Below are 20,594 nucleotides of genomic sequence, written 5' to 3'. Positions count from 1 at the left end.
TTGCCTGCGGGATGATATTTATGTGTCTATTGATTGAGTGCCAAACACTGCCCGGGGCTGTGTCGATTCTCGCGGAATTCAGCATGCCGAGAGGGTAATGATAAAAATGGTGAAATAGTATTTTGAGCGATCCGAAACTAAATTCGAAGGAAAGATCTTAAACGGAAGATACGGGAAATACGGGATATTAATCAAACATAGCAAAGTGATACAAGTCGGAAAAAATAAAAGCCGGATACGTACATCGCGTAATTATTTTGCTGGCGTGAGATTTCAATAATTCGATTTTATTGCATATAAATGCTTGTGTGAATTCATTTCTCGCATCTGTCGGAATACAAAAGGCAACAGTTGCACCGTCTTGTTGTTTCTTACTGTATCGCGTGATCCACTGCTTAGATATCGCTATTATTGAGAGACCGTAATGACACGCCGTAAAACGCCAAATCACAATGTCCGTTCGACTTTCGCGAGCGTGTAACGGCATTACCTGCGCTAGCAATAGATCCTTAAAGCGTGGGCGTGTCGCACATGCCAGCGGGGCATTAAAAGTCCATAAGTATGGGCCGCATGCAGCGTATAAAAATTCAGGAAACGCAATAAGCGCAACGAAATAAAGTCGCGTAGTTTCTTCCGTTATCCGTTATACGCCGCCTCCGCAGCCATCCCCGTCCCCGTGCCGCCGTTGCGGCACTCCCGCGAAGCAGCGCACCATCCTCCCCCCTCACCGCGCCCGCACAGTGTGCCAGGAAGATTCTGCACCCTTAATAGAAACAGAGAGGGAAAGAATGGACGACGTGAGGGAGCAGCGGGGGGAGGGGGGGGACGAGAAGGTGGTATACGGAGGGTGGAAAAATCAGCCCCGCGACCAGAGCAGTCAGGGAGCAACGACTGAAACGACAGCGGTGGAAGACGACGGGGTAGTCACCCTATTTTTTTTTAGGTCCGACTGGGGTAAGATATTGATTTTTTTTATTTTATAATTAGGGGCTCGCACCCCTCCCCCTCCCCCCTTCTTTACTGTCGGAAAAACACGTCACCCTGTACGAAGCGTTCTCTCTCTCCGAAAACCTCTCACCCTACTACACCCTGCAACACCCTCGTGTGTTCGCAGGCGTGCCGCCTGTATACGTTATCGAAACGCTCGCGTGCACCATCGAAAGGCAATTTCTCGAAGCTGTAGCGATTCCGATTTTTTTTTTCTAATAATTTCTGTGCGCCGGTCGATGCATTTCTTGACAATTTCTCAATTGCGCTTACACTTTTACACGGTTTTTATAGATAATGAATCCAATTGAATCCAATTTGAAAATACAATGAATCTGAAATCCGAAATTGTTCCGGAAACGCAATTATTCCGATGCAAAAATGACGCTACTCCTGCGGTATAAATATTATTTTGAAACTGAATGACATTTTTAAATAAGAGTGTCATACGCTGTTGCACGAATTTGCGTTGCTTTTACACAAACTGTGCGGATCTATGTTTTTAGAATACGCCCCATGAATCCCGCGTATATATTACGTGTGTTCCCGTCGTTGTCTAAATAAATTTATTTCCTATATCGAGATCAATAACGCGTCACGTCACGAACGCTCCCGCGCAACATCGATGATTTTGCAGGAAGATACGGCACGATGCGCATTGGATTAAATTGAAAACGCAATCCCGTGCATTTCCCCGGCGACATACACGTTCTGCTCATCCATCTATACATAATCTACATCATTTCCGATTCCTCTCAGAAATTAAAAAAAAAAGCACTGATATAGTAGCCTGTATTATTCGATATTTGCAAAATAACAAACATTAATAATCTACGATTCAATAACGACTTTCAATCGACCGTTATAAAAATTCACCCGACATTGATATTGTGTTAGCCTTGTGTCTTATTATGAGCTTTCCACTGTAATTTTGTGTGTGTTTCAATTTGCATTCAATAAAAATACTATTATTCTTGCTATATTTGCAACTGCTTTTCGATACATGCCGAATTATAATCACGATTTTAATTATTTCGACTTTATTATTATTGAGCAGCTTATTGCTAGACACTAGTATTAAAAGAAATATATCAAAATAATATATGTATATTTAAATATTACACGAAAAAGTCATATGAATAATAGAAAAATATTATCTGGCATTAAAATATAACAAAGCTCCACAATACTTTGGCTATAATATCCTACAGATTTTACCAATTCTATTTATAGTAATTGCATTTACATAAAACTCCATTAATGTTCTCGCGTAAAAAATACAAAATTGGCCAACCTGTTTTACTAAAAACTGACTGATCAACATTTTTATCCAATTGAAAGAAGCAGAAATATAATCTGCCGGCAAACAAGCTCATTAAGATCGCACCCGAATCGATCGTGAATGATGTATCGTGAAAGATTTATCCGTTGTTTCGCAAACTGAAAACGAAACGACGGCATTGATTGCGCAGCGGCCCGTGCCGCACGCACCGTTTCAAATTGAAATCACGTCCGAGTGTATCCCGAGACACACGCGTATCCCATTCGCTCGCATAACCGTCACTTCCGATTCCCTTCAAAAAATCAAAGGCATCCCCGTAAAGTCCGTGAGCGCGACGCCCCAAACAGGGAAGAGAGAGCTCGTTGGAAATCACTGCGCGCCAGGCTTCGGCTTTTTTCTCTCTTTCTCTCTCTCTATCTTTCTCTCTCTCTCTCTCTCACTCTCCCCGTCCCCCCTCTTTCTCCCTGTTTCTCTCTTTTTCACCCTCAGACTCGTTCGTTTCTCCATACGAGATTCCAGGATTCGTAGAATTTCCACCGAGAGGGTGGCATGGGTCGCCGAGTGGGTGGCAGGGAGGGGGGGGAGGGGGGGTGGCTCGTCGACGATGGCGATGGGGTGAGTTCACTCGCGAGGCTGGAAGGCCGCCGCCGAGGTATGGGAGATTGCAGCAACCCTGCGAAGTACAAAGAGGCGGCATAGGCGTCCCACCTCTCCCCCCCCCCTCCTGCCCTCTCTCGCTTCCGCTACTCCGGCCACCCTCCCGAGCTTCCTTTCGCGCCCTCCGTTTCTTCTCGCTCGCACTTTTTACGATCACGGAGCCCCGCCGGGCTAGCTCTCTTCGCCCCTCCTCGTCATTCCACGTTGTCGTCGGAGGTGACAATTCCTCATCTGCCTGCGCTCACACCTCCGGGTTGATTCCTTTGCAACCCCCTCTATGCGAGCACCCACGCACACATACTCATACACACACACACACATACTCACACATACACATACACACGTACATACACGCACACACACACACATATATACATACGTACACACACATACACACAAACGCAAACATTCATACACATTGACGCGCGAGCGCGCGGAGGGGGTGGGTGGCCTACACCTACACGAGCATACATAACGAGTCGGCTTGTCACACACAGAGTATAATATGCAAAGACCCGCCCCCAGGTTGCCATGGAAACTCGGGAGCTGGTGCGAGAGGTACCCGGCGACGGGAGAAGAGGTCGAAGCGGCGAACGTAGAGTGAACGTAGAGAGGAGAAGGAAGAGGATGAGGATGAGGAGGAGGAGGAGGAGGAGGAGGAGGAGGAGGAGGAGGTGGAGAGAAGGTGGAGGAGAAGGAGGTCTGAGGGAACGGAGGGTGGAAGCAGACACTCTTGGAAATTTGTATAACTACCCCCAGGGGCGGCCAGAGGCGGTGGATGGGCAAGAGGGGGGCAGAGGGTGGCTGAGTGTAGAGAAGGCGGGGGCACACACATCGATCCAGGGAACCACCCCGCGCCCAGGGCTCCTTCGTCATCTCTCAGAGCTACTGCCACCCGTCCACCACCTTGCTCTCGCTCCTTCGTGCCACCCTGCCTGCCACCCTTTCCGCCCCCCCCCCTCCCCTCCCCCCCTCGCGCCGCCTTCTTTTTCACGGGCAACTTTCTGCGTGCCTGCAATGCTTCCTGCGCTGAGTGTTTATGTCGTTGTTGGCGTTAAAACCCTCCGGAGGGCCGGCTCTCCTCCAAGTTCGATGCACCGCGAGCGCGAGAGCGCTTCCTACCTCATTCCTCGAGTGCAAATTAAGCGAACGAGCCGTGCTTCCTGATGCAGAGACAGTTCGCCTCGTCGCGAACTGCACGCGCAGAATGGACCGCGTTCAAATTGTGTTTTGCAACAGCGATTAGGTTGCAATAAATTTTACAGTGGCATCGAACAAAAAAAAACATTCTACACACTCAAAATTGATCGTACACATCTGTATGTGTGTGATTTTTGCAATTTATTATATTAATTAAAAATAAAACAACGCGATGTACTGATATCAAGATATCATCAGATTGATATGCTGCAATGAATTGATTGCTAATTGCACTATTTGATTTTTAACCAATTTTAATTTTCGACGTATTTAAAATGTGAATTTAATCACGCGACATTCAATACTTTGTAGTTTCTAATAGTTAATTATCAATAAATAGTTAAACAATTAGATTTAATATATCGAAGAAAGGTATTTTGTGGCTGGCGTTTTTCGCTAGCAAGTGTCATCTTGATCCAATAATACCGACAAAATTGATCAATCGCTTTGTTTACGTTTCGTTACGTTAATGCTCAATTGAGCTGTGCAAATTATGAACATATATTTTCAACGATAAAAAGCCGATATTGATGTGAAAGCTTTGAATACGCATTTAAAGCAATGCCTGACTTTGCATTGTGCCTAAAGAGGGTCCATTTATTAAGACATGCGGTGTCGAATGAAGAAGATGAGACGTTATTCTTAACAAGAATCTCAAGATCGTGGTAGTTCATATGCCGAGTGATAAATCCACATCATATAAACTCGTAATAACTTCGCTACAAGGATAGATTGCTCCCATATCTCAACAATTGTAGCGAAGGCTTACATTATTTAACGCAAACATTATGCAAAGATTCTAGTTACAATCGGTAATTGTAGTCCCACCAAGATAGTCTTCGATCATGTGAGCCCGAGCAGCCCTGGGCAAGAAATTCTTCTTTATTGAATTGCTTTTGCTGCTCTCTCTCGAAAATAAGCGTATAAATCACGCCGCGAGAGCGTGAAAACGATCCGTGGATACTTCTATTTTACTCGCAATCGCCATTTTGTATGGTTTTTCATTGATAATTCGACTATTCAAATATCCAAAAAAAAACTCATCATTCCTTTTATTACCATTTTATAGAAATGTTTAATCGAAAGTTACCAATCATTAAAATCGTCTTCTACAAAAGACATAAATTGAAAAAGAATCAATCTCAAAAATGTCTTTCTTTTCAAGTACTAATCAATTTACATTTAAGTAGCATTTTTCTAATCAGAAGCTCTTTAAAAAATATACTAATCTAATCAATGTTTGAAATGATGTTACGCGATTTCTTTCTTTATATGTAGCAATATTTTATATATAGGCTAATCAGATACATTTTAATTAATAGTTAGTATAACTGAATAATTTAATAGAACAAAGGGGGGGGGGAGGGGGGGGGACAGTGATACGTAATCCATGTATATTATTTCTTACATTAAAAATATTTTGAAGACGGATCGTCTTTTGAGCTTGTTCTAAGAATGTATACGATCGATCCGTTTCAAACTTAGAGATATATGATTCCGTCCCAATAATCTCACGAAACAATAAAATACATCAAAAAGAGCAATCTATCGTGCTGAAATTAATATATCTGACCCAGAAATCTGGCACGCCGCGGGACACGGCTATCAAACGGATGCATCCAACAGCATCAGGAAGTACGACACTACCCAGCACGACTTCGCGAAAAGGAATACCGTGGATACTCTCCCCCCTCACCATCCCCCTTTCCCATCTACCTCCCCAGACTTCTCATAATCCGCACGCCGAGCGATAGATATCCGTGCGCGCGCGCTGCGGTATCCGCTATAGAGGATTGCTCGCGGCAAATCCTGACCGCGGATATACACCGGGGTGATTCTAATCGAATTAAGTGAACTTTCACCCGGAGCCCCCCCTCCGCCGATCCGACTGTCGGTCCCTAGCAATTACGACAAGACCCGTGTATTTTCCATCCACGCTTCTCCACGTTGAATGCCGTTTTTCATCGTCGCGCGCGTTCGTCCATCTCTGCCTGTTTCGCGCGCAGACGGACACGAACAGTCATTTCTTTGGCTTTCTGCGTTGCAGAAACTCGCGGCGCGAGCGACGTCTATTTATCGCGTGTTAAAGCGGATCGCGAAACGGGCAATAAGTTGCTGCTAATGAGGAGAATATGTATTCATTAGGGTCATGAACGGTTGGGCAAGCAGCGTTGCATACTGCGGCTAGAAAAAATGGCAGACTAATACGCAGCGAATGGTAATGTTAACTAATTGGAGAGAGAGAGAGAGAGAGAGAGAGAGCTCGCTAACGTGATCGGAAAATTGTAAGTTAAACATTGACTCGTAACTAAACTTTAAATTTCATCGGTCTATCCTTCCCGAGATTAACAAGCACATCTGCCGGAGAATTTCTCAAACTACCTTTTGAATTTTGTAAAAGTGGATTGCCAATATGCAGAAGAACTTTTTTCCTTTTATGTTTTAAAAATAGACTTAAATATTCCACTAGTCAAGCGAGCTTGTGAAAATTACTAATTGGTCAAATCTATGCTCGGCTTGGAATTCTTCCACTTCCAATTCGTCCGAATCTTCGAATAATGATTTCTTATCGCAATGTGGACATGAGTGTGATGAGATTTTGCAAAAAATGCGCAACGTTCTCTCTTACAAACACATTATATAAACATCACATAGGTGAATAGATAAAAGATGGAAAGCATAAATGGTTTTTATTCGCCTTCCGCCTCAACGAATAAATGCACTTGATAAATGCACTTGTTGCGTGTTCGTCGCAATATAGGAACAGCTCGCGCTCGGGCGAGTCAACGAAAACTCATTCACGGCAAATACTAAATGATTAAGTTCCAAAATGGTAAAAAAATACGAAATGATTACCGCGAGAACGAGAAAGAAAGAGACGTAGAGAAGATCTCGCAGCGGCGACGCGTCGGAGGACTCCGCTGGCCGAGAGAGAGACAGAGAGAGAGAGAGTCCGGTCATAATCATCATAACGATAATTACGTAGGTAAATGCGGTTACAGACGAAGAGGCGGAAAAGAAAGAGAGAGATAAGAATAGGACTCGATTCCTCCGTCGACCAGCTGCTTCATTCGATCCTTCGCTAATTATCGTCGTAAGCATCAAGTTAATTGCTACACTCGCTCTGCTCTCGCCCGGCGCTTGTTCGATCGGTCCCGCTTTTTCATCTCTCTCTCGTTCCATCTCGTCTCCTTTCTCCCTTTCTCCCTCTCTTTCTCTCACTCATCCTTGCTGGTCTTTCGCGCACATGGATACTCTTTCCGACGACCTCTCGCGCGAACCGTGGAAGTGTAACGTGGGACCACGTGTCTCGCCTTCCAGAAGTCGGGATCTTTCTCGCGCAAAAGAAGACCGCTTTCTTCCTCGCGGAACATTCCTCAATGACTCTTATAGTGCCCGCATAATCCTACAAAATTTATAATATATTGAACGAAATTCTCTGACTCCAGATATTCCGTCCGAATTTCAGTCCAAATATTAATGTAAGTTTAGTTATTTATAACTAGCTAGTGATTATATTTTGAGTATAAAGAAAAATATATTTCAGAACAGCACAAGTATTTTGTATCCAAGTGTTAAATTTGTCAAATTGGAAAACACCAGATATAAATAGTATAAAAAGTGACAAAACGACTGAAGATGTAGGTGATAAAATTAATGCTAAGTGTAAAAGCATAATCTTCTTTCTGCGCGATTTTAAAAACAAATTTCCAATTTCTTGTTTTAAAATCCGGTTGCGCGTTTTTAGAGGCTGGATTGAATTCTGGCTCAATGCCAATGTAATTCCTGCGCATATCATGTTTACGAAATTCAGAAATGCAGACAGCGAATGTATCTGCCCTGAAAGCCTCTTGTCTTTAGATACATGCGAGCGCAATATCAAAGCTATTCGACACGTAAAAAAAAAGGATAGGAATCAGTACTGCGCGCAAGAATTAATTCACCGCTGCCTTCGTACCATCCAATCTCCCCGTGCAAATAAATCAATCACTTAACAATCCTTCTAGAATAACGTATTCTTCACGGACTGCGAAATATGTCGCGAAAGCGCGTTACGCAAGTGCATAATAGCGTGACTTTGGAACGCGAACGTTCGATCGTCGGCAGTCCGAATTGTAATTGCGCGTGCAACATCGCCGCAATTTCAGAAAGCCGCGGCGACGGCCCAGATCCCCGAGACATCTATCCGGACGACAGCGATACCTGCGTGATCTCTAATTCGAGGTCGCGCGGGGCGCGAATCCAAATGGGCCGAAATGAGCGGAGCGCGCGCGGCGGCACGCAAAAATGCACGACGCGGGGGAAAGATTACAATGTTACCGTACGGTAGAACGGTGGAATTGCAGAATCGCGGGACGGAGAAAGGGGGAGGAGAAGGAGGAGGAGGAGAAGAAAGAGAGCGAGATAGAGCGGGCTCGCGGTGGAGAAAGATAGAGGGAGAGAGTACGACGGACGTAGCTACGTGGTGTGTGCGTGGCGTGGGTGGAGACTGCCCCACGAAGCCCTCCAGGCAGAATTATCATACCCACACACACGTACACATATACACAGGCGCGCGCGCGCACATCTATGTACACACGCGAAGCGGGGCCTGATCTAATCACACTCCCATATACATAAAATAACCGCTCTACGAAGCCCTATGGGGCACACACCGCGGCCGGACTCGGACCGCTAAGGAGGGCACGAGCGGGACCGAGACAGCGAGAGACGGAGAGCGAGAGAGGCGGATTGTTTTCAGCTGGGACTCGGAGAGTATAAATTGGCCAATTATTCGGAAATAAGGTAATTATATAAGAAGGGAGTGATCTCCAATCGCGCGCGGACTCTCGGAGAAGGAGATGAGGGTTGGCGGCGCGGAAGGAGGATGGCGCAGAGAGGGTGGCGGCCGGGGTGGGTGGGAGGGACGGAGAAATCGAAGAGAGAAATCAAAGGCGATTATCTGCCTATGAGGTAGGAATCGCGTCGGCTGGCGTTGCCTCGCTCTCGCTCTCTAAGAACCGCTCGCCGTTGGGCCCCGTCGTTGCCAACGGTGCAAAAGCGCTCGGGACGCCGAGGCAGATGTTTTTTCTAAATGGAGACGAATTAGTCGATAAATAACGATCGATCGATTCGATTCGTGCCCGCGACGCCGCCGTGCCGTGGCCGCCGCGAGAGCGGGGACGCGCGCGGAAAAACGATCGCTCTGAAAAAAAGCGCGCGAGGCTAATAGTAAGCGGAGCTTTCGAGAGCCGACAGATGCCGGATGATCGTTCGCAGACGGACCTCTCTAAAAGGCCTCTCGTCGTAATTTCACGAGCTGAACTCGCGGAAAAGTCCGCGGCGATACGATGAAGGAAATGCGTAATTTCAAAGGTATGTGGCGAGAGGTCAATGATTTTGCGATCGAGACGTTTTACGGAGTTCTTTCTATACGAAAAAGTTAAAATCCGTCGCGCGACATGTGTCAGATTCATGCACATTTAACGATTAGTACAAGTATCGAAATAAATAATATAGGAAGAATAATATATAAGAAGATAAAATTATTTTAATCATTATTGCGAATGGAAATTCTAAAAAAAATGCTATGTTAACAAGCTTGTTAGAAATTATTGTACGAGTTGTAATTGCAAATTATTTCGCGGTATAATAGTGAATCGTCATTTATCGTATCGCGATAAATTCGTAGTCACGAAAATCATACTTTGTTCAGCATTGCTGCTTCGTCGATAATGATAATCCACGGTATCGGTATCCCCTTAACCATCTTCCGCCCGCAATAAAGAGAAATGACCGAACATTTCTCAATACAGCAACGTACCAGCTTGTTTAAGAAGGCAGGCAAATCGCCACTTTGGCAACACATGCTCTACACATATCGCAATGTTTAAAAAATCTCTCTAAAAAATTGAAAAATGATAGCAACTGCGATACTAGTAACGAAGATAACGCTAATTAAGCCACTTAAAGCTATTTATTTAAATTGGTTTATCGCGAGATGTACAATATCTCGATGCTCTTTTGCCATTTTTGCGCATCTCATCGAATGAAAAACGTTATTAATTATAAAAAAATAAAATAATTTACATAATAAAAAAAGTCAGACTTTGAATAAATTCGAAATAATATCTCTCAGATATGTTCCATCTCGTGATAGCCTTATTACGGAAATAGCAACGGTATATATAAATGATAAAAGCTACGCACGATAGCGCGAGTACGATTATCGAGAAGGAGTGAGCAAGAGAGGGAAAGAGAGATGGGACATTATCCCAATTACACGTACGAACGCTAATCGCCGTCGTGAGTCCATGTAGGGGCGCCCCCGCGCCGGGACATTAACATTCCGAAAAACCGGTGATTCTCGCCGACGGTACCGGCGAGACTCACCGACGAGAGAGGAGGATGCCTCTATAACTACGAGATACACTCTCCGGCCCCTCCGCTCTTTCTCTGTATATACGAGCGCTAGTTGCCGGCATAAGAGCTGCTCAGCTGGCTATTAAGGGCTGCGTGGTGGCCCGAGGCCGGAATTAGCATACCCTCGAACCGAACTCCACCTCCGCATCGATATCTCGGCTGCACGAGGAGGAATATAACTTAAGTTCAAGCGGATATTATGCCACCATTCTTCCCTCCCCGTAATCTGGCCCCTTTAACCATATACGTAGATGCATCGGCCGGACCGTAAGAGCTGATAGAGGGGGCGGTTGAGAGGGGAGTGAAGGAAAAAGGGAGAGTCATGGGGGGGTCTGGAGGAAGGTGGATGCGGAGGTCGTCTTCGTTATCGGCACCGATCTCTTTTAATTGTAATTATATGCAGTCCAGTGCGCGCGATAAGTATCGAAGGCAGGAGTAAGACCCCAATAGGTCTTCCCGAGTATCAATCCCACCCAAGCGCGTGCCGTTGACGCCCAGAAACTGTTAAGAATTGGGATCGACGCGGCGAGTTAACACGAAATCGGATCACGACATCTTCTCCGCGAATTTCGCTCGTATGATTTTATAATGAGTGCGTTTCGAACTAATCGCCAATAAGATCTCCCTTCGAGCAACCCTTATACTTTATAATATCATTTCATAAATATATTGATGAAGACGGAGAAAAATTTCTTTAAAAAAAGAATACATTTTCCGAAAAAAAAAAAAAAAAAAAAAAGAAATTTTCTTGATTCTCTTCTTTTCTCTAATCTACGGAGAAAACACGAGAGAAAGAGAGAGAGAGAGAGAAGATAGATAATTGAATTTTGTTCCATATTTAACTCAAATAAGTTTTGTTGTAACATTTTAATTAAATAATTTTTAATTACAGAGATATGTCAAACTAGAGATCAAAAGTTGGTTAATACGGAGAATCCACTGAACAAGCTTTAATATTATTCAAAAAATGCCTTATATTTACTAAATTTGATAAATTAAAAACGACCACGTTATTACACAAGCCTTTTACGAAACTCTCAATTTCTAGCAGATCCGACAAAATAATACATTGATGTGCACATTTCTCTGCGAATTAAAATTAAGGCGACTATATTGTTTTGCAATATGTTATAAAGTCGAACTTTCAGCGAACAAGCGATTCGATTTCGTGCCGCGGGCAACGAATTTCCGGCGCATCTAATTTCGCATCGAATATTAAATTATAGCCGTTTTAAGACGCCATTGTATCGCCCGGCATTTATTTTTATAACTCCAGCATTTATTTTTATAACTCCTTTCCAAAATAGACGGATGCACGGTTTGTCTGCAATCTGTTCAACGATCTTTTTAACCTTCTGGCCTATCATTAGAGAAGAAATCCGAAAGGCGGCATTTTTAATAGCAAACCGCTGCAAAATCTTGCTCGCACACCTAAGTAAATTGTAGATTTCGCAGCTTCTTAGAATTCGGATTAGAACGTAATCGGGAAATAATAGCTTTTAATTTTCAAAGTTCATTATTAGAGTCGAGTCCTTGATTAAAGAAACATCGAATACCTATATATTCGATCAGTACGAAAAAGTGCCGTGTCATATCTTAACCCAGAATCGTTTAAACGTAAACTTTACTACGCAATCGGCAGAAAAAAGCGTTAAGATAATTGCATCGTGCAGTATTAGGAAATCAATGAACATTTCGAGATAACGTTTGCGTCGTGTTCTAACGTTTACTGCCGCATTCAGGAATTTCCTGCATGTCAGAAAATTCTTTTACGGCACCTTTTCCGCGAGGTAGGAAACCGGATACGATTAATCCGGACTCGTCGGGCCCCGATGATATTATGGCTGATAATTGGTCGTTCAGGGATCTCTCGAGAGCTGGACGGCAAGAGAGAGAGAGCAAAAACAGCGGAGGACGAAACGGACTAAGGGAAGAGAAAGAGAGAGAGAGAGGGAGGGAGAGGAGGGAGGCAACTAGCGAGATAACACGGAGCGCAACTTCGCTCGGCTAACCCATAACTAAGCCGCGCCTTATTTAAGGCATTATAAGGATTCTAATTAATACAATGTAGGGTAGGCGAGATTTTTTTTTACGAGGCCACGGGGTTTTATCGCCAATTAAGAGAGCGCCGCGGAGAAGATTGGCGGAAGGGAAGAGAGAAACACGCGAGTCAGCCAGAAACTACACTGGAATGAGAGTGGAAAAAACGGAAATAGTAAGAGCGACCAGCGGGAAGAGCGGAATACAAAGACACGTCTAACATTCGTGTGCGCGACGAGCCCCACACGACTTCGATTTTGCTCTTGTTGGCTCGGCATTTAGCTCTCTAAATAAGGCCGTCTAATTCCAAGGCTATGTTTATATCAAACGTTCATTGTACCTGAAAGCTCAGAATTCACGTGGTCTTTAACTTAGCACTTCGCGCGAATACCAGTCATTATTTTTATCGCGTTCACCTACATTTTGCGGTAATTGCCGAAGCGACAAAAAATCGCAGATTCGGGACAACGTGTCGAAACGACGGAACAACGTGTGCGCACGGCGTTTAAATTGTTCCGAGATCAAACGGAGACGATGTTGAAAGACTCGCACTTGCTATTTCTTTCTTCGCATCGATAGGCGCGTTGCGGCTAATCTGAACAAATTGCTTTATCGTCTCATTCTCAATGCGGAAATAAAACGGGCTTTAGAGCGGTATCCGCTCTTTTCGCTGCTAGAGATAAAGGAGATCCGCTACCGGGCTTCAGTAATGGAGTTACACTGATATTACATTTTCGATTAAAACGGAGGCATAAAATGCGGAGCGCGCGCACACGCGCGGAGAAGTGTATTGGGATATACGAGGCAGCGCGAGCTCCATTACAGCGCGCTACGCAGTAATATTACATGAATTCAATGGGCACGCCTGCAGATATCGACTTCGGCGGCGAGGGGCGGGAGGGGAGCGCGCGAGGGCACAGCAGTTTTATTTTACATGCCATTTCGCGACGCGATCGCGACTCGCCCCGTCGTCCTGGAGCATCCTGAAGCGTCTAGCTACTGAAATAAATAAACGTGCCGCGAAAGAGCCGTTTCAAAGGCGAGCCATATCGATTCCGCGTCGCGTCCAAAAAGAAACATCCGGCGGAATTTAATCCACTTTCCGCCGCGCTGCGCCTCGCCTCCCCCGCACCTTGCAGCCCTCCCGCGTCCCACGCCGCGTCCCGCGCCGCGTTACGCTTCTCTAATCGAAGCCTCGCCGATATTCCATCGTGGAATTGATTTTCTTCTCATCTGAATATCATTCGCCGCCGAGACGCGATCGTGGCCGCGCGCGGCGGATAATCACAGAGTTATGCCGTAACACCTCGCAGGCATCCTCCGTGCTGTACAGCACGTGCATTGTGCGCGGCGGAGCACGGGAAACGTTCAACCTGCCCGCGCCGCGAACTTAACGTACAGCAGCACATGTGTACCACGCTGCATGCACGCCTGGCATCGCTGCTGCTATCGTTGCAGCTGCACTCGCGTTCGGAAATTTCATAATAGCGTTGATGTACTGACGTATTGATGTAAACAATTTAATTCCTTTCACTCTTTGCGTACAATGCACGTGATGCGATTCCATTCTCGCCCTTTAATTAGCCTTATTTTCGCAAATATTTAAATTCAGTCGGAATAAGAAATTTGGCAGTCGTGACAATTAAAAAAGGCGTCTGAACGGTAAATTTTAAGTATGTAATATATTACAAAAATAATATAAATTTAATATCATCGGAATAAATAAAAATATATGAACATAAAATTGGCTGAGATGGACATTTAATTTGATCTGAGAGAATTCGTACACAATTTATATAGAACACGCCGTCATAAAACACATATAGCAGTTTCGCGATTGATATGAACGGATATAAAATTTTGAGCACAAATATGTACGTCGCGATACCATTTATGAGCGCAACATCGTGACGAATGGCGAGAGCGAAAGAAAAGAAACGAAGAGACGGGGAGAGGCGGATAAGGGAGGAGAGAACTTGTCGATCATTTCAATAGTTACTCGTTCGAAGTACATTCTCTTCGAGACACGAAAAACCTTTCTCCTCAACCCTCGCGAGCCAGCATCGCGAATTTATCCACATTGAGGGGATACGCAAAGGCGGAAAAGAGAGGTAACGCGTTAGAAAATGTGATATTTTGTTGCGATGTGAATGGCCACTCGAATGTATGCGAGAAATTTTTAAGGTAAAATTCTCTGAGTACGCGAAGAAGAAGATGAAGAACATAGGTTATCATAAAACGATAATCTTGGAGAGCAAAATGTTGGAAAAATATCAGACTCGCACTAACGTTGATAAATGACACGATATTTTTCAATATACTCGACATTTTAGTGTTTTACGTAACTTCATAAAAGATCATTACAAAAGACACCGCAATTTAGCTTTACACCGCAGACGGTTTAAAATCTATCAAACATTGCAAAGAAAACTCTAAAACGGGAAAGATAATAAAATGCACAATTTTGAAAAAAAATTTTAATTTAGTAAATTTAAAAATAGCAAACCATATTGTTAAATTCTCAGACAACTAATGGAATTTGCACATTATTGAAAAATCGTGTAAAAAAATATTTAAGTGCATTAAAGATATTAAAAATGAAATCATTTACGAAAGTACCGGGGCGAGTCAGAAATTATCCGCAACGTGAGAATTGTGTTTTGAAAAAATTGCGGATAATTTCCGACTCATCCTCGTACAGAACATATTTCTGCACTACAAACTAACACCCTTGTTACTACATCCCGCGCATCCTTCGGAAGGCACGTAAAGTAACGACCGCGCGCTGCAGACGCCGGCAGACTCGGAATTACGTCCCGACAGCAACTATCGGGAGGAACAACATTGTCCTTCGATAATACATCCTCCGCGGCATTTTTAAGACGACCGTAAAACAGCGTTGTAGTTACGGCCATCTAACCGCACATATTGCCCATCCGCGTGCGTCCGCGCGCGCGTACTTGAGGCACTTCTAGCAACGGGCGCTCGTCCATCCCGACCGATGGAGAGTGCATAAATAACCGGGCAATCGTGGGTGACGAGTTTTCGCGTCGACGACCTTAAATCTCTCCGCGCGCTCCGAAGTGACGCCTGGTAATGCCGGGGTTCCATCAGCGCGTCCATGTGGGTCGGCCGCGCATCCCGGGGCCCCGCCGGGGCGGTCCGTGGCGTTCGAATTGCCGCGAGAGACGACGCAACGTCGGTGTTACGGTCCCGCATTGGCAGGCGTTTGAAATACACTCGGCTGAATTATGAACCGTAAAAACACGGTGCGGCGACGACGGCGGTGAACGCCGCGCGCCAATAGACTCACCGGGGCTTTAACCTGCGCCTTGGTGAACCGTATTCATCCCTCGCGAAGGGTCATTATCGATGCGCGCGCGCGCGCGCGCCCGACTGCTCGGTGTGGTCTGCGGTCCCGAGCGGACCGCGGCCGGGATGCCTGAGCAACGAATTTCGCGCGAGAGTTTAAAAAGAACGAGAGGCGAAAAAGGAACGAAGCGGAGATCGAGGCAACGGTAATGCACGACGACGAGGGCTTGTTCCGCGCGCAAGCGGAATCGAGCGGTGGCCACGCGTCTCGTTAACCCGTCAATTACTCACGTCGAGCGTACGATTAAGAATGCCCTTCAAGTTGTATCAATTTTAGACGACTCAAGGCGTGCACATCCCGTATAGATATTTGTTTGCATTATGATTGATAATCTAAAGTCCAAAATTATACTTTCATTGATTTATTACACTTATTAATTAATTTTTTCATTTACATTTGATCTTTCTCATTTGTCAGAAATGCTTGTAAACGTCAAATCGTAAGACACAATTCTGAGATATGTTGCGTGAATATTTAAACGTAATGCGCACGTGTCGAATTGTCTAAAATTGATGTACTTTATACGAGAAACCATTTCTAATTGACAATGTACAATTCTTGACTTTTGATATTTTGTAAGTTGACTGATAGAAATTTTTAATCTTCCGAGCGTTTATGTCTTTAAATTGATTGTTATCTCAGCTATATGAGACTTGTTATTTCAGCTATATGAAAAAACGCATATTCCACGAACATAATCCGTAAGAAATCAATACAGAGAACATGTGTAATATATTATAAAATTCACTCACCAGTCTTGCTATTGCAATCCGTTGGCTGCGCTGTTGCCCCAAACACTTATACGGCATTAATCATCCTTCACGATGCGACCGATTTATATGGCATTACTGAAATTCCAAAATAATTGTAATTGTTACAAACGTAAAAAACAATACTGCTTAAATCTCGGCAACAACGTTTATGATTAAATATACTTGTGTATATTTGTGTAAAATTTAAAACAGTGGATTATAAAACATAGAAGAGCCTTAACTATCAATTGCAGAATATTTATTTATCTGTGAGTAATATTTATATATATATCTTTAACTCGCGGCGATTAAATTAGTTAGTCTATTTAAAAATAATAATAAATTTAATGAGTTAAATGGCAAGTTGTACAGCAAAGCCCGGGAACAATTAGCACGCGATAATAATAGGTATATTTATCAATGCCGAAGCAGCGAGACAATAGCACATTGTTGCAATCATCGTCGTTCGCGCTATATCAAAGGGCATTTCGTCCACGTGTTTCTTCCACTGTTTCCGGCAGAGAGATCCACCTGCCTTCGAGCCAGGCCAGGACACCTGTCGTTTCTCAGACAACCCCCGCGGACAAATTTCTCTCTCTTTTACTCTATAGAACAAGCGAGTGCACATCTGTGTATGCGCAACGTGCTCTTCGAACTTGCATCGTCGTGCAAGGACGATATGTCGCACGTTAAAAATTTTATTTCATCCTCCCCTTAGTTTTCCTTGCCATGTCGCCAATGCACTTCGGCAGAAATAAATTGTATGTACATTAAATCAATAATAAAACCAAAAATTAAACATCGAGCACAATGTCAGACAGAAATAAAGCATCAATTCTAAATCATATCACAGACATATGAGCGCTATGCATTTCAATATTACGCTTATCTAAAAATGTTTTAATTATATTCAACATCATTGTTTGTACGATAAAATCAGACTCCATAAAAAAGATTGCGTTCCGGAGATAAAGCAGCGATCAAAATGACTTCTCTCTTCGGCTTCCCGGAGAACTCGGAGCGCGCGTAGCGCGCTACTCTAAGCGCGCCGTCCACAATAGCGAATCGTGTCAAATACACTTCATAAGAAAAGCATAGTGGCCAGAAGAAGGGGCGGAAGAAGAAGAAGAAGAAGAACAAGAAGCGGGGAAGGGAATAAGGAGAAAAAGCCGGCAAACCGACGGCGACGCGACGCGACGCGACTCGTGGATACGCGAGAAGCAGAGTCCGGGGGAGAAGGAAGAGAAGGAGATGGACATTAGCGTAATGACGTCCGGAGAGTGAGGCGTAATGACACCAGGGTCATCGGGCGATGCTGCAGCGTGCGGATCATTCGCCGAGGTCGTGATGACGAGGTCGTTCCCTCCACCCGAGAGAGCCAGCTCCACCATCGCCACTTTACCTCCGTCTCTCCCGGCTGTTTCTTTCTCCTACCGCCTCCCCCATCACGCCCTCGCCGTCGTTTCCTTCTTCTCTTCCCTCCCCCCCCCCCCCCCCCCCCCCCCCCCCCCGCCTTCCCCGCCGGCTCCTCTTTTCCTCCTCGTATTCGCAAATGCGATCCCGCGGAATGAGCCGGCTCTCGGGCCGAGTTGCCCGCCAATAATAATTCTTACCGGATTCAATTTGAATAATGCCGCGTGCGGTTTCCATCGGCATGCCCGAGCAGGCCTTATTATCTCACGTACCAACTCGCCTACTCGATATCCATTGATGGTACACCACCTCACTTCGCCGGCCACCATTATATTCTCCCTCCCTCCCCGCCACCCGCATCTTTCTCGTCTCCCTCCCTCCCCCCCTGCGACCGAAGTGATCTACGCTTCGGTTTTCTGTTCGCGCTTCTCTCGCGCTGCTCCCCGGCTAGTTTCACGCCGAGCCGATCGTTACGATATTCCTGAATTTATTCCCGACCGCCTTCATTCGCGCTTCGAATACGTTGGCTCTTGCTGTTGCGGCCTGCGCTTTTGTCACTGCGACTCGCAGGAAATTCTCTCGCATCGCGACGAAAAGTTTGACGGATTAATAGTTCTTGCTTATTTATTGTTTATATTTTTATATTATTATTTTTTGTTTCAAATTATTGTAACGCAATAGTTATCTTTACTGTGGCACAATTTAATGTACATTACTTTAGAGCAAAACTCCACTGCCACTCGAGATAAAAATATTTTATACATAAAAATATCCGATACGTAAGATGCATTAAATGGGAAGAAAAGTGAAAAGGCGTAGCTGTACTAATCAATAAGTAATTGATTTAAAAAAATCAAAAAGCTCATAAAAAAGACTCTATCCTCCTGAACATGCTTATTATTATTTTACATCCTTTAAACGAATCATCGTTCTCGCAGTACTATGTAGCGACTGGCACAAGTATTTCCAGACTCGTCTTTTCTCGTACACGCTATATCTCGTAAGATATGCGCCTCGTCATGGTCCGTGCAGAGGACTTGTGCGTCTTCTTTAGGCTCGCATAAGGGGCGCGAAATACTGACCAGCTGACGACAGATCGGCGAGAAAAAGTCGAGATCCATCGATTGAACGCGTCAAGAACGCTACATAAATTATTACTCGCTTTCTTGCTCGACTTCGAAATCCGCCAAGCGGCCGTGAACGAGGAAAAACATTAAGTACAACAAACACCAATGTATTCAAACGTATTCTACCGATTTACTCTCAGTCGCAAATTCTTCATTAAATCATAATAATTACAGAATAATAACAAATATTAAGAAATAATTATAATAATTTAAAGAGGAAAAATCGATGCAATCTTTTTTCGATTTCCCTAGCAAATACTTTAATTTAAGGTAACATTGATATATGCGTACCTTAAATATTTTATTATTATTTATTGGTCGTTTTACTTTCGATTTATTTGCTTGCGCGTGTATTACACGTGTATATATTGTGCGACTGCAAAAAATAAAATAAATAATTCGGAAAAAAAATGTAAACGGCAAAACTATTTTGTCCAATCCTGTACTTTCGCGACCATTGTTCTCTCTCGTGAAGTAATAATGCAATTCTTTATTTTACAAGATACCTAATGGCTCACTCGTAGCACCCTCTGAAACATTAAAAGCGTAAAACCTCGTCTCCGTCGTAGCAACAACGACTTCGTGTGCCAGTGACTTCGGTAAAATGTCAACCTCGATCTTTCCTCACGCGTTGGTATAATGTCCTTTCAACCCCTTTTAAAACCCCTAAGAAGTAACAGTTACCGGGTAAGAGGCGGCTTTCTTCTGTAGCCTCATCGGCCTCAATACTTTCGTGAGAAAGAGGCCCGTACGTGACAAGCGTGTAAAGAAAAAAGTGTCTTTTATCTTTCGCCATTAATCGAACATTCGTGGAGTATGAATAATAAAATCATCATTGTACATACATCGGCATTAAAATAAAGATAAAATACTTCATACTGACTACTTTAAATTGAATACTTCAGATTAAAAAGGAAAAGGTTAATCGTTAAATTTAAATTCAATTAAATAAAATTATTTTTTAAGATTTCAATTTCTGTATATTTAATCTTGCCGTTTAATGTCTTGAAAATTAATTTTTACTTGTCGATTAAAAGATTTCAAAACTAAAGCAGGCATTCGTGTTGACGTGATGTTTGTAAATAACAATTTAATGAAATCAATTTATGTCTACGATGGAGAAATGCGCTGATATCTCCTCCGCGTTGAAAAATAACAATATGTACAAATTGTTCGAAAAACAATAACAAATCGTTATATCAGCCGTTTCTGTTCAAACCAAAGGGTTTCTTGCACACCCATTCGCCTGGTTATTGATTACCTGTCGTAGGAATCAAACGAGGGATCGACCGGACTTGCGGTTTGAAAGAAAGATCATTGTAGCACATGCGTCCCAAAGGGGCGCTTTTTATTGAACCTAT

The 20,594-nt window shown here is 43.9% G+C and overlaps 1 long non-coding RNA gene across 1 annotated transcript in view; it reads right to left on the bottom strand.

Annotated features, from left to right (window-relative positions):
* LOC105676889 (uncharacterized) overlaps positions 1-20,594 on the bottom strand; it is a 203,848-nt gene that overhangs the window by 174,184 nt on the left and 9,070 nt on the right. The window contains exon 3 of the long non-coding RNA XR_010890779.1: positions 16,694-16,789. This is a non-coding gene — a long non-coding RNA (uncharacterized lncRNA). The remainder of the gene's footprint in view (positions 1-16,693; positions 16,790-20,594) is intronic.

The sequence above is a fragment of the Linepithema humile genome, chromosome 6 (assembly GCF_040581485.1).
Source record: "Linepithema humile isolate Giens D197 chromosome 6, Lhum_UNIL_v1.0, whole genome shotgun sequence".
Taxonomy (NCBI): Eukaryota; Metazoa; Arthropoda; class Insecta; order Hymenoptera; family Formicidae; genus Linepithema; species Linepithema humile.
Note: the sequence above shows the minus strand (reverse complement) of the source record. Positions and strands in the feature narration are given on the sequence as shown.